Source organism: Lepisosteus oculatus, chromosome 14 (assembly GCF_040954835.1).
Source record: "Lepisosteus oculatus isolate fLepOcu1 chromosome 14, fLepOcu1.hap2, whole genome shotgun sequence".
Classification (NCBI taxonomy): Eukaryota; Metazoa; Chordata; class Actinopteri; order Semionotiformes; family Lepisosteidae; genus Lepisosteus; species Lepisosteus oculatus.
In genome coordinates this window covers 44,728,131-44,740,586 of record NC_090709.1, presented here as the reverse complement: position 1 = coordinate 44,740,586, position 12,456 = coordinate 44,728,131, and the positions used below count along the sequence as shown (strand labels likewise).

The 12,456-nt window shown below is 39.0% G+C and overlaps 1 non-coding gene across 1 annotated transcript; it reads right to left on the bottom strand.

Annotated features, from left to right (window-relative positions):
* Positions 1-4,057: 4,057 nt before the first annotated feature.
* trnal-aag (transfer RNA leucine (anticodon AAG)) lies at positions 4,058-4,139 on the bottom strand. Its single transcript has one exon. It is a non-coding gene; the product is annotated as a tRNA-Leu (tRNA).
* Between the last annotated feature and the right edge of the window lie 8,317 nt (positions 4,140-12,456).

Here is a 12,456-nt window from a genome sequence, read left to right as displayed (position 1 = left end):
ACCTTTTATCCAAAACTGAGGGGGGTGGAACTGTTCAGTTGAGGGGGCGATTTTGACATGCCAGTAATATTTTCACAAAACGTCCAAGAGTTACGAAAACACTTACTTTGTGTATAAAGTACATTGTGTACACACTGTACAGATGCAGCCATTCAAAATGGGTGAGGTATTTCGCGGCATACCGCGACGCCCACCGGGGTATCACGCGGTTCACGTGTGTAACTATCCGGCATCGCCTTGTAAAACCGCCAGGGGGAGCTTAACCTCTCATGTACAGCATTTGAGCCTTTAATTTTGAACTGTGTATTACAGCATGTTAATCATCAGTCATTAAAATGTTGGTATATTTTATGAAAGCAAGATTGCTCAGTTGGACAAAAGTACACAACCTACCTTTATCAGAAATATTTATGCATCAAAGCCTTTACTGAAGATATTACTAATAGTATTAATAATGGATGACTTTGGACAAGCTGTATAGTCAAAGTATAATTTCTTTAGCACATTTGTACAAGCACTTGGAATCTGTCCAAGCCATACTTTGTCAGGAATTTTGTTTTACTTCAACGGGCATAAAAACTTCCTTGCTTTTAACAGGGCGTTTCATAATTTCTAACTACGAAAATGATTTAAAATGCGACACCTATCATGAAAAGAAAAAAATACACACCAGTATTCCATTTCTCCCTAAACATTGTAAGCTTCGAAGTCTTTAACTAACGTGATACCAGATACGTCAACAAGCATACTTTTAGAATTTGATTAAAAGGGAATATAATATGGAATCACGTATCTAAAGAATAACGGTATGATTATATCCGTGTACTGCGGCAGAACTGTGTAGGGCTGTTTCGCCTGCCTGCTTATGCGAGCTGTCTTGTAGCCTACTGGTCTAGGTGCGTGACTACCAACTGGCAGGTTGTGTGTTCGAATCCAGCTGGTGCTGTTTATTTATTTTTTAATCGCGTAACATAAACATATTACCGTATGCAAACTGTACTGTATACAGTATGTATATGTATATTTAATGTCTTAACTGTGCCCGTTTAATTGAATTAAAAAAAAATTATTTAACACGAACATTAAGCTGTTTACATCTTCCGCCTGAGAACAGTCACCCGTTGCTACCCAACGCAGAATGGTGATTGCCTGACACTATCTGACACCCCTCTGATTGGAGAAAAAAGATGTGCTGGTGTGCTATACCAGGAAGAGGATTTCTTTCTATTCAAAACGTGTATTTTAAAAGTTTAAGAAGTAAAAACCTTACAGCGTACACAGATTTCTAAACTGATCAGGATCGTTATCTTTGTCTTATGCATAATAATGTTCACCGCTCTGTCCAGCAAATTAATAATAAACTTTATTTTATATAGCGTTTTAAACGAATAAGTAATTAGATTGCTCATAAACCTAATCACTTGCTTTTTCTTTTTATTTAGGCTCAGATTTCAACTATAGATTGTATTATTAATAACCATAATAACAACCAACCAACAAAAACAACAATATAAACATAATGGTGGTGCTGGACCTTCCAGTTTTATTTATTTATTTTTTAATCGCGTAACATAAACATATTACCGTATGCAAACTGTACTGTATACAATATGTATATATATATTTAATGTCTTAACTGTGCCCGTTTAAGTATTGAATATTCAAATCTAATTTTACCACTGAAGGGAAATCTTAACATAAACATACGGTATATGGCTGGTCTCGGTACTTTAAAGAAAAAAATACACACCAGTATTCCATTTCTCCCTAAACATTGTAAGCTTCGAATGAAACCACTAAATAAAGACATAAATATAGAAATCTTAAGATTTGTTTTATTTAATGTTGGTAGCAGGATGAACTGTCAGAGTGTATATTTTGTCGCAAAGTTGCTACAAGATGTTAACAGTGAAAAAGGTATTTAGAAATGAGTTATTTCAAGATGAAAAAGAAAACATACACGAAACATGGTTTCATTAAGACCAGAATCGGTCTTGAGATATTTTTAACTTGATTTACAGTATTTGAGAGGTATGTCTTAACACCGATACTACAGTGCTTAAGTACTGCTCACGTATATGTTTCTAGGTTTATATTATGCATTTCATACGGTCAAATTACTTTTTGAGCAACTAATAAGAAGCGCGAAACGGTATGTGTTTTAGTTTCGTTTTGTGCTGGGACCCGTGGATTGATTAGAGATATCAAGTACATACAAGTCATTTTTTAAATGTTGTAGTTCGTCTTGAAAAAATGTTACGAGTACATCATCTATCAACAATTACACAGGTTCTGTTTCCATATTGCGGATTTTGGTTACGTAATATTATTTTCTAGATTTCACGTTGTGAATATATGATTTGGGCAAACAGAGCCGCAAAGAAGTACATTATTGGTTGTTGTTTTTTTTTTTGCAGTTTTATCTAGAACAAGCGATGCTTAAACCTTTGTCTGATTCTTGTGAAACTATCCACACGACAGTTACAGTACCTAGGAGTTGACTTCAGTGATGTCACTGATGGGATGTTTCTAAAAATCCATCCTCTGTAAAACGTCTTCTCTAGTTGTCCTGCATATGTATTCTCTAATGAAGCTGTGTGTTCTGAGCCTGGATCTCTACATTTCTGTATGAACCAGCTTAGAGGGCTAAAGACAGTTTGTGTTTAAATTGAGTGTAATGCAATTTATGCTTCTAAAGTCATGGTCAGCATTTATTTTTGTACTGTGCTGTAAACTTGTTCTGTTAAAGTCACATTATTTTATAGCGTTTTTATAGCGTTATCAAATCCAGTGGCGCTGTGTGTTAGTTTCCTGACTCCCATGTCACATGGTCTGTGATTGAAACCTGTAAAACCGGTTTAATTCGTCACAGCCAGCACTCTTCAGGTGTGAGGGTCTTCTGCTCAGAATGAAACGCTAAAATGTTTGTGTATATTCTAATGGTAGTGGGGGCAGGGTGTGTGGGAACAGGTTTGGTTGAAATTGCATTGGAGATCTATATTCTTCACACCTGAAACATTTTCTCTGAAAGCATTTTCTTCGCAGTTTAACCGATCTTGTTACAGCATGTTACAGTTTACTATTATTAACCATATTAATTTTAAGTGCTTAATGTAAAATCTTGTAAAAATATATTTTCATTGTTCAAATATACATTAAGTCTGACTATCATATAATAAGTTAAATACAAAACTAAAGAAAAAATAGGGTTAAATATAATTCAAAATATTTTGCTAACAATGTTAACTGTTGATGAATAATAAAATGTATTAACTAAGGAGTAGGATGGCACAGTTGTTAGTATGTTTTTTGTTTTGTTTCTTTTTCATAAATACAACAGTAGTACCTGATGTCTCAGTGGCTTTCAAAATTAAATTATGCATGCAAACCTGTGAACTAGAAAGATAACTAAGATATCCATCCATTATATTCCATAATATCCATGAAATATATGGCGCTGAAATATGTGTGACGCAGTGGTGGCCTGACACGGTGAGGTGCCCTGGCAGCTGTATGATGCAGTGGTGGCCTGGCACGGTGAGGTGCGCTTGCAGCTATGTGGCACGGTGAGGTGCGCTGGCAGCTGTGTGATGCAGTGGTGGTCGGGTATGTAGAGGTGTCGTGCGAGGCATGCTTTTTGCACGCATGAAGTAAATCCCACGATCGCTTTTGAACTTGGACAAAGTACTTCCAAAGGAGCGCTATGCGCAAAGATTTAACAAGCTCAACCCCCGCCGACGATTTGTTGTGAAGAAGCAGAACATTCAAGTTTCACAGACAGAAGCAGCACGCCAGCACAGCCAACATTAAAACGGAGGGCACACTACGATTTGCATTGACACAAAAGTGATCTGGGCAGACGTCGTTCCCTGCATAACGCAAAAAGTGGCAAAGCGCTTTTGGGTTGAGAGGACGCAAGAAGGTTTTTGTTTTGTGCCTTGATGTCAAGCTGAGAAAGTATCTTTAAACACTTTGCTTAGTTTCTCGAGAGACTGCAAAAAGCAGTTCCCTCCCTTTCGTCTGAAGCCAGCTGAAAGGGGGTCACGACAGAAGGACCTGGCAGCGGTGGGATTCGAACCCATGCCCCTGAAGAGACTGGAGCCTTAATCCAGCACCTTAGACCGCTCGGCCACGCTACCTGCTGTGTGCTGTCTCTTTGTCTCATTACTTGCCCGGAGGAAGCCGGGTGGGTTTTGCTCTTGTCGCCCAACTTAGTGGCGTTATGACCGTGGAACCGACTGCACCTGCTTTTTCTGAGATGCTTCCCCTCTCATGGCGAGATCTCGACTTCTTTAACACCTCTGGATAAAGATCTTCTATGGAGCAGGTTTCAGACCTCTGCGTACAGCACCCTTGATGTCATTTTATTTTTACAGCAGCCGCATCCGGAAAGTTGTGTCTTTTACGTTTTATTTGAACAACAAAACTACATACAATACAAACAAGAGCACATATAACGTATCAAGAAAACCATCAAGGGCACATGCTATAATACAATTACACTTTATGAAAAACGATTACACAAAGGTATTCGGGTTTGCTTGAACCTTTAAAAAAAAGTGATCTGAAACTACCCAGCTTACAATCTCTGAGGTAGTTGTCACTAAACTCGGACGTGATGTGCCACACATGTGCCGTGTGCCTTTACTTTTGTAAAATAACTGGTATCGGGAAAATTAAAGTCGAAACCCAAAACAGTAACATATTTAAGAGTAAATGCCTCCTAATAGCTAGCAAGCGCTCCTAGTTAGTAAAGTTGTTTGTGTCCCTGCCTGTCACGCGGGAAACCGGGGTTTGATTACCGACGGGGAGACAGCTAGTTTTTTTATGATCAGATTCCAGTCTTTAATGCTGTGTGTGAGAGTTTACGTAACTTTCCTTTTCTCACATTTTCTGACGACTATTCCGAAGGAGCGCCCTGTCAACTCCTAATACTTTTCAAAAATCTGCCTGCATGTTTGATTAGTTTTGTTTTACTTAGAAAAAGTTCAATATCGATCATAACTAAAGAAAATTATGATCAGAAACAAAAACAAAATGTTGAAGATGCAACTCGATCTTGAATCAGAGCTGGGTGACATGGGCTAACTTGTCCTACACTGATCAGACTAATTGAAATGGTCTGATTCAGAGCCTGTGCAGCTTGTGCTAATACAACAACGCCAGTATTGAACCCTCAGCACCATACTGACTACTGAGCACAAGTTCAGCTGCTCTCCAGCTTTGTTATGCATGTTTTTTTATTGCAAATGGAGCTGATCTCCAGACAGTACAGTGTTAGTCAGCAGCCTTTACTAGTAATACATCGCCCCTGTCCTAAATCTCTAGGTAAAAAAAACACATTTTATACATTTGTCTGTTTAAAGATATAATCTCTTTAAAAAAGACAAAGGGTTTGTGTGTCAATTGTTTTGAATTAATTTCGAACGCAAAGAAAAGTAGTTTTCTTCCAAGAAATCACACTTTTTTCGCATCCTCCATACTATACTTCTCTCTTGTAGTAGTAAAGCATTTTGATTTAAACTGAACAATATATTAAATGTTTCATCTATACACTTACGATTAACATAGACAGCCTTGAACGGATTGCGGAAATCAAATATACAGATGGATTCAGAGTGTGCTTTCCAACTTTTGTGTAACATTTTCCTTTGATAGGGCGGAGTTGTTTTTAAAATCTGGATTAAATAAAAAGGAGTGACGTCAGTGTAAAACAGCTTTCCTTCATGGGGAACAACAGTTGTGTTCCATATTTCTAATTATTTTGGTTTCAAGATAGCAATTTAGTATGAAACATAAAAGCCAGCTGGATAAATCTGTTACACGTCATTTACAATGGTCTTTCAACTAATAGCCCGTGCAGGGATCAAACCCCAACTGTTGTTGCGAGTTGCATAAGGCTCTGCAACATGCAGATGAGAAACTAACCTCCACTTCTTCATTATATACACAGTGAGCTATATTTGAGAGCCTACTGCCCCCTGCGGGCTCTGTATTTGATTGCGGTACAAGACCGGCCGTGGAGGTAAAGTGAGATGGGTGTGTACATTAAAAGGCTCATAGCGTCCCTGGGAAGGCTCAAACCACCACCCTTTTTGTTAACAACCGAGCCACAAAGACTCATGTACAGCTTAACACTCCTCGGTCTCAGTGAAAGTGAAAATTTCTGGAGAATCATTTGTCAATTTCCCTACGGGATTAATAAAGTATTATCTATCTCTCTTAAAGGAAAATCGCCAACAGTGGCCGATATCTATTGGAGTTTTTTTCATTCTATACTGCAATTTCTGAAGGGTACAGGCTTGGGGAATTGGACCTTCTGGTGAAGGCTGCGGGCTCAGCAGCAGCAGAACCTGATCAGTATTAGTTGACTCCGATATACTTTGACAACTTAACTTCTGGATTTAGAGACATTTACCTTAGTGTCGGTATACTAAGATGTTTTGGTAACGAGGAAGGAGGGACAAAGCAAATTGGCAGAATGTGTGCTATTTTGTTGACTACAAGTCCTCACATGCCAGAGGGTCAATATTAAAAAAAAAACGTAACAGTATAATCTCTTGTACTTCACAATTTAATAGTGTCTGTTACACCTCAGTGTCAGAATTGTGAGACGAGTATGTAATCAGGAGGGAGGGCAATAGCAATTCAGCAGAAATTGCATTCACCTTTTCCCAATGCATTCTCACATGCCATTTTCTCACATGCCATGCTCAGAGGGTCATATTTTTAAAATGGTATCATAAAATGTCCTGAAGTTCAGGATTTTGACAGTCTGTTATATTGTGTCTCACACCTTGATGTCAGAAATATGAGATGATTTTAAAATCAGGAGGGAGGGCCCTAGAAATATAGCAAACATTGCATTTACCATTTGACAATGTATTCTTGCGTGCCATGTTCAGAGGGTCGTATTTAAAAAAAAACGGTACAGTACAATGTCCTGAAGTTCAGGATTTTTATAGTCTTTTCCATTGTCTCTCACACATCTGTGTCAGAATTTCTAGACATTTTTATAACCAGGAGGTAGGTTCGATCACCCTCTGCTCATCCTCAGTTAACCATATAGTCTCATATGCCATGTTCTAAATGTCCCATTTAAAACTGCTATATTAAAATTTCTTGTAAAATGCAAGAGTTTGAGACTTTTTATGATCAGAAGGCAAGGTCGTGGAAAATATGCAGGAAGTGCCAGTGAATTTACGTTTTGCCTTTGTCTTATTTACTCGTGGTATAACATGCCAGTTTGTTTTATTGTGAGTTGTGTTTCTGAAATGTGTTTCATACAAAAATGCAATTTGGACAGTCTCTACTTACATATTCCCCTTTACTGAGGAAATGTACAATAATACATCCGGATAAGTATTTTTAAAAATGACTGTAGAGAGCCATCTACAGGCGAAAGACGACATAACATCACAGCAGTAGCATTTAAGATGGAACGAAAAACACAAAGCAGCAGCTGGCGAATAAGAAGCCAACTTCAGCCTCGTTAATGCAATAGCATTAGGTGAGGTGGAAAAATATTTCTTGCTCTGAATCTTAACATTTTTATAGGAGGTGTTCTAGGACCTCTTGCCTCAGAAAAAAAACTGCCAGTACATCACTTATTTCTACTCCATCAATAGCAGCAGTGTTATCAGTACTGAGCCCTAAATGTACAGTAGGTCCTATCATCATATAAAAAGTCGAAAGTATCGACTGCATTCAACTGATAAAATGTATCTTCTATGAGAGTTATATCTTTATCCAAAATACATCAGAAACAAATTTGCACGTTTTTTGGGGGGGATCCTGAAGACTGAGACTCAAAACTTTTTTTTCCTTCTCTCCAGGAGGAAGGGTTATTCAGATGCAAACATTGTCCCAAAATCGATGTACTTTTCAATGATATTCAAATCCTCAAATTCTTCATCTGAATGTCGATACTGAAATATGATATCGTACAAATTGTGGTTTTCTTTTTAAAGCAAATTTTATGCTTTAAATTAAATAAATTGTATTTATTATGAATGTGCCGGAATTTTTTCAGTACTTTAGAGGGTTCTGCCATTTTAGATGTTATGCTGTTCCTTGATTTATCAAATGTGTCATTTAAATCTCCCGTCATTTCTATATCAGCCTGAAGGCCTTGAAGTAAAGATTGCAATTCATCCAAAAAAAGTTTCCCACTGGTGATACATACAAGGAAATGAATGTACATTTTCCCCCCAAATCAACAAATTTAAAATCAAATACCTCCCTCATCTGCAGGTGGAGAGAATAATGTCAGAATAAATACAGGTTTCAAAGTCAGGAGCATTGATAGTCCTATTTTAAAATGACACTAAAATGCTCACAATATATTAAAAAGCTCTGTAAAATAATAAAAAAGGTAAAAAGAAATAATACACAGTTATAAAGCTCAGGAATTATCAATGGGAACTTACAATGGGTTGATATGATTTAAAAAATAAAATATTTGAAAAAATCCACTTACAATATGCTAAAAATGGCAAGAATACTTAAAACAGGTTTTAAAATTTAAAAAAAATAAATAAAACAAGTTAAAAATAAATACTAAATGGGTTTAAAATTCAGGAATGTGATTGGTCAGATGCTTACAATGAGTGTTGCTGGTGTTTCGTGTGATTTACTGAAATGAAAAAATATTCAATTTAAAAAAGGCAAGAGCTCGTATGAAAAAAAAGTTCTTAAGTATCTTTGTTGTAAGAGCTGCACCAGAACTGGTGTATTCATATACATCAGAAAAGTAGCTGAACTTGACTGGTTTCTATTCAGTTATATGCATTGGGGATGAAAAGGAGACTTACATGGATTTTATTAGGTTTTAGGAATCAGAACATTTATTTTTACACATCTATGCCTACGAGGAGAAATAACTTCCTGCTTTCAGCGCTTTTATTGTTTCTGCTTGTAACCTCGAACAGAGAAACCTAGTACTGACTCACAGAAACGCCCTGGAGTTTCTGTGTTTCTGGGATTTAAGAGGGATGTACTGTATGAAGACAGTAAAGGGAGTTTTTTTTTCCCGCTGTAGAGTATGAAGGCGGTTTGATGAGTCTGGAGGGAGGAGACGCGCATTCCGCACGGGGAGCACAGAACAACGAGTTTCACCTGCAGCTCGCCGAGTCCTGTCCTATATAACCGCTGAGCCTGGGACACACTGAGTCTCTAACCAGTGTTCGAGATGTAAAGGGTTAAACCCAGAAGTCGAGAGTGGAGTTTTTGTATAAGTGTAAGATTAAGGGAATAGGGTTTTGGTGGGTTTGGTGCACAGCAGAGGTTTCGGTTTAGGTTTAGTTTGCTTTTGACACATTTGTAACGGCCATGGCGGCCTGTAGGGTCGGCATGCACCGTTACTTTTGTTCACTTTTGGTGTATAAGGGTGGTGAGGGTTCGGCTCACTCAGGTGATATTTCACGGTTGGACTTTTCAAGGAAGGTGTTACAGAAAGGATTAAGGCATTAGATGTCAAATGCTTAATCACTTTGGTGAAGGGAATTGGTTTTGACATTAGTTTCAATCGGCAAAGTTACTGGAACAATTTTGGATAAAAATAGAGTAGAAAAAAAGATGTGGGCCTGATTAGAATGTTTGAATGGCAGAAGCTGATGGATCTTTCTAATGTGGTGTGAGCCTGGTCAGTACCTGGATGGGAGACCTCCTGGGAAAAACCAAGGTTGCTGCTGGAAGAGGTGTTAGTGGGGCCAGCAGGGGGCACTCACCCTGTGGTCTGTGTGGGTCCTAATGCCCCAGTATAGTGACGGGGACACTGGACTGTAAACAGGCGCCGTCCTTCGGATGAGATGTAAAACCGAGGTCCTGACTCTCTGTGGTCATTAAAAATCCCAGGGCGTTTCTCGAAAAGAGTAGGGGTGTAACCCCGGTGTCCTGGCCAAATTTCCAATTGGCCCTCACCAATCATGGCCTCCTAATAACCCCCCCCTATGAATTGGCTACATTACTCTGCTTTCCTCCCCACTGATAGCTGATGTGTGGTGAGCGTTCTGGCGCACTATGGCTGCCGTCGCATCATCCAGGTGGATGCTGCACATTGGTGGTAGTGGAGGGGAGTCCCCATTACCTGTAAAGCGCTTTGAGTGGAGTGTCCAGAAAAGCACTGTATAAGTGTAAGCAATTATTATTAATTAATAGGACTGTGATTGTTCGCATGTTTAATGAGATGGTGATGAAGGAAGATGTTGTGACATGGTTGTCTAAGAATTGTTTAGTGAAAGGTGAGCTTCAGAAAGTCTTGGATGATGATGGCATCTGGAACTGTGCATGGAGAGTACCTGTTTCATTGCATGAAGACAAAAAATGGTTATGGTGGATTTAAACACATTCCTTCTTTGATTGGATTAGGTGAAAATAGAGGCCTTGTGTTCTACCAAGGGCAGCCAAAACTGTGCAGGAGATGTGGGGAGCTGGGTCACTTTGTGGATGCCTGTACAAAGGTGGTGTGTGGTAAGTGCAAGGAAATTGGACATGCATATACTGAATGTACAAGCGCGAGGAAATGTAATCTCTGTGAGTGTGAAGGTCATGTGTTTAAAGACTGTCCAAATTCCTTTGCAAATAGAACAAAACTGGGAAGACCATTGCTCTTCCAATAACCTGCCACCTGTGGAGACTGAAAGTGCTCAAATGAAATGTACAGAACAGAGGGTGCAGTCTAAAAGAGACATTGGATTTAGAAAATGATTGAACTCCGAGTAGAAGAGTGAGGGAAGATCATTTTCCGAGTCCTCAGGTAGGTTCTCCCATGGGTTTAGATGTCTCCAAACCCAGGTGGTGAAATATCCTATGGATTGTGGGGGTGGTGGAGGAGGAGACAATTAAAGCAAAAGGGGGGGGGGAGGCCTGTTGGGTAGGTGTCACCTACTGAATGATTGTAGCCAGAGCTTTTAGTCTCCCCTGGTCCTACTTTAAGTATGGCTCTTAATATTGTGTCAATAAATAAGAGAAGCATTCGCTCCAAGTTAAGGGCAAGGACTATACTATCATTTGTGAGGAAGGTAAATGCTGATATTGTGTTGTTACAGGAGTGTGGGTTACCCTTTAAAAACTGCTATAAGGATATGGAAGAACTGGGGACATTGGGCCCATCAATCTGGAGTGGGTCCAAAGAAAATAAATCTGACGGTATAGCTGTTCTAATTAAAAATAAGATGGTAGAGGTATGTCAGCACCCTGTAATGAAACCAGGGAGAGCACTGGTGGTGTATCTGGGTTTCATGAATGTCTAATTTAAACTCTTAAATATATATTGTCTGAGTTGCTCACATGACAGATATGTCCTAATTCAGGAACTGAGTATATTTATTGGGATGGGAACCAGTGGTTTTAGCTGGGGATTTTAATTCTCTTTTAGAAAGAGAAGGCAGAATGAGGGGCGAGAGACGGGTCCAATTTGATAAATCATCAATATTATTGCAAACATTATGTAAAGATTTTAAACTGAAAGATGGCTTCAAACTTCATAGTCAGGGGAGGGCAGGTTTCACATGGCACTAGTCTAATGGGAACCAAGCCTCACGCATTTTGTTTTGATACGTGATTTTACTTGCACGACCGCAGGCCTAACCCCTGTTTTTTTTTCTCTGACCATTGTCTGCTGTCATGTACAATTTCTATTCCAACAGCTGTTACTGTGGGGAAGGGTGTGTGGAAGCTCGATATTTTGCTTCTGGAAGGTGAGGAAGTGACGCACAGGTTCAGGGAAAGATATAAGGAATGGCGGTCTTTGTATGACCTGTTTGACACAAGAGCACAGTGGCCGACCCTGCGCTCTGACCCCCAGCTTCTCTCCCTGTCTGTGTGTCTCATGGAGTTAGAAAGACTACAAGCTGTGCAAACTTCCAAATCTTTAACATCATTTCAAGGGTGTATGATAGATCATTCACAAGATCAAATGGCTGTTTATTATTGTAAGAACTGTAGTTCACTACTGTTCTTTTGACTCTTGAGCTTGCATTATACAGCCGTTGAGTGCATTTAGAACCTAAGAGATATCCAACTGATTCAACCTGTCTGATGAATGTTAAATGGGTTGTGACTTTTGGCAAAGTTTTTTGCAACATTATTTGTTTCATGAATACCATTCATCTCTATAACAATTTTCCTGTACCCTGAACATATGTTTTAAATTGCTTGATCCCATTTGGTGCAACCTTTCCGTTGTACTCTTAATGTGTTGTTTGCATTAGGAGTGTGTTAAATAAGCAGAAAAGAAGCCCATTTCTTCTACTGCTTCTGATCTTATACAGTGGTCAGAATCTCTCATCCAAAAGCTGATGAGTGGGAGGGGGGGGGGAATTAGTGCAATTAAATTAGATCAATTAAAGGACAACAACCAGAAACACTGGTTCTCAGACTGAACGCATTCTCCTTCAATAATCTTTTTTACCAACAGGTGAGTGGAGTTGCCATGGGCACCAGAATGGGACCCAG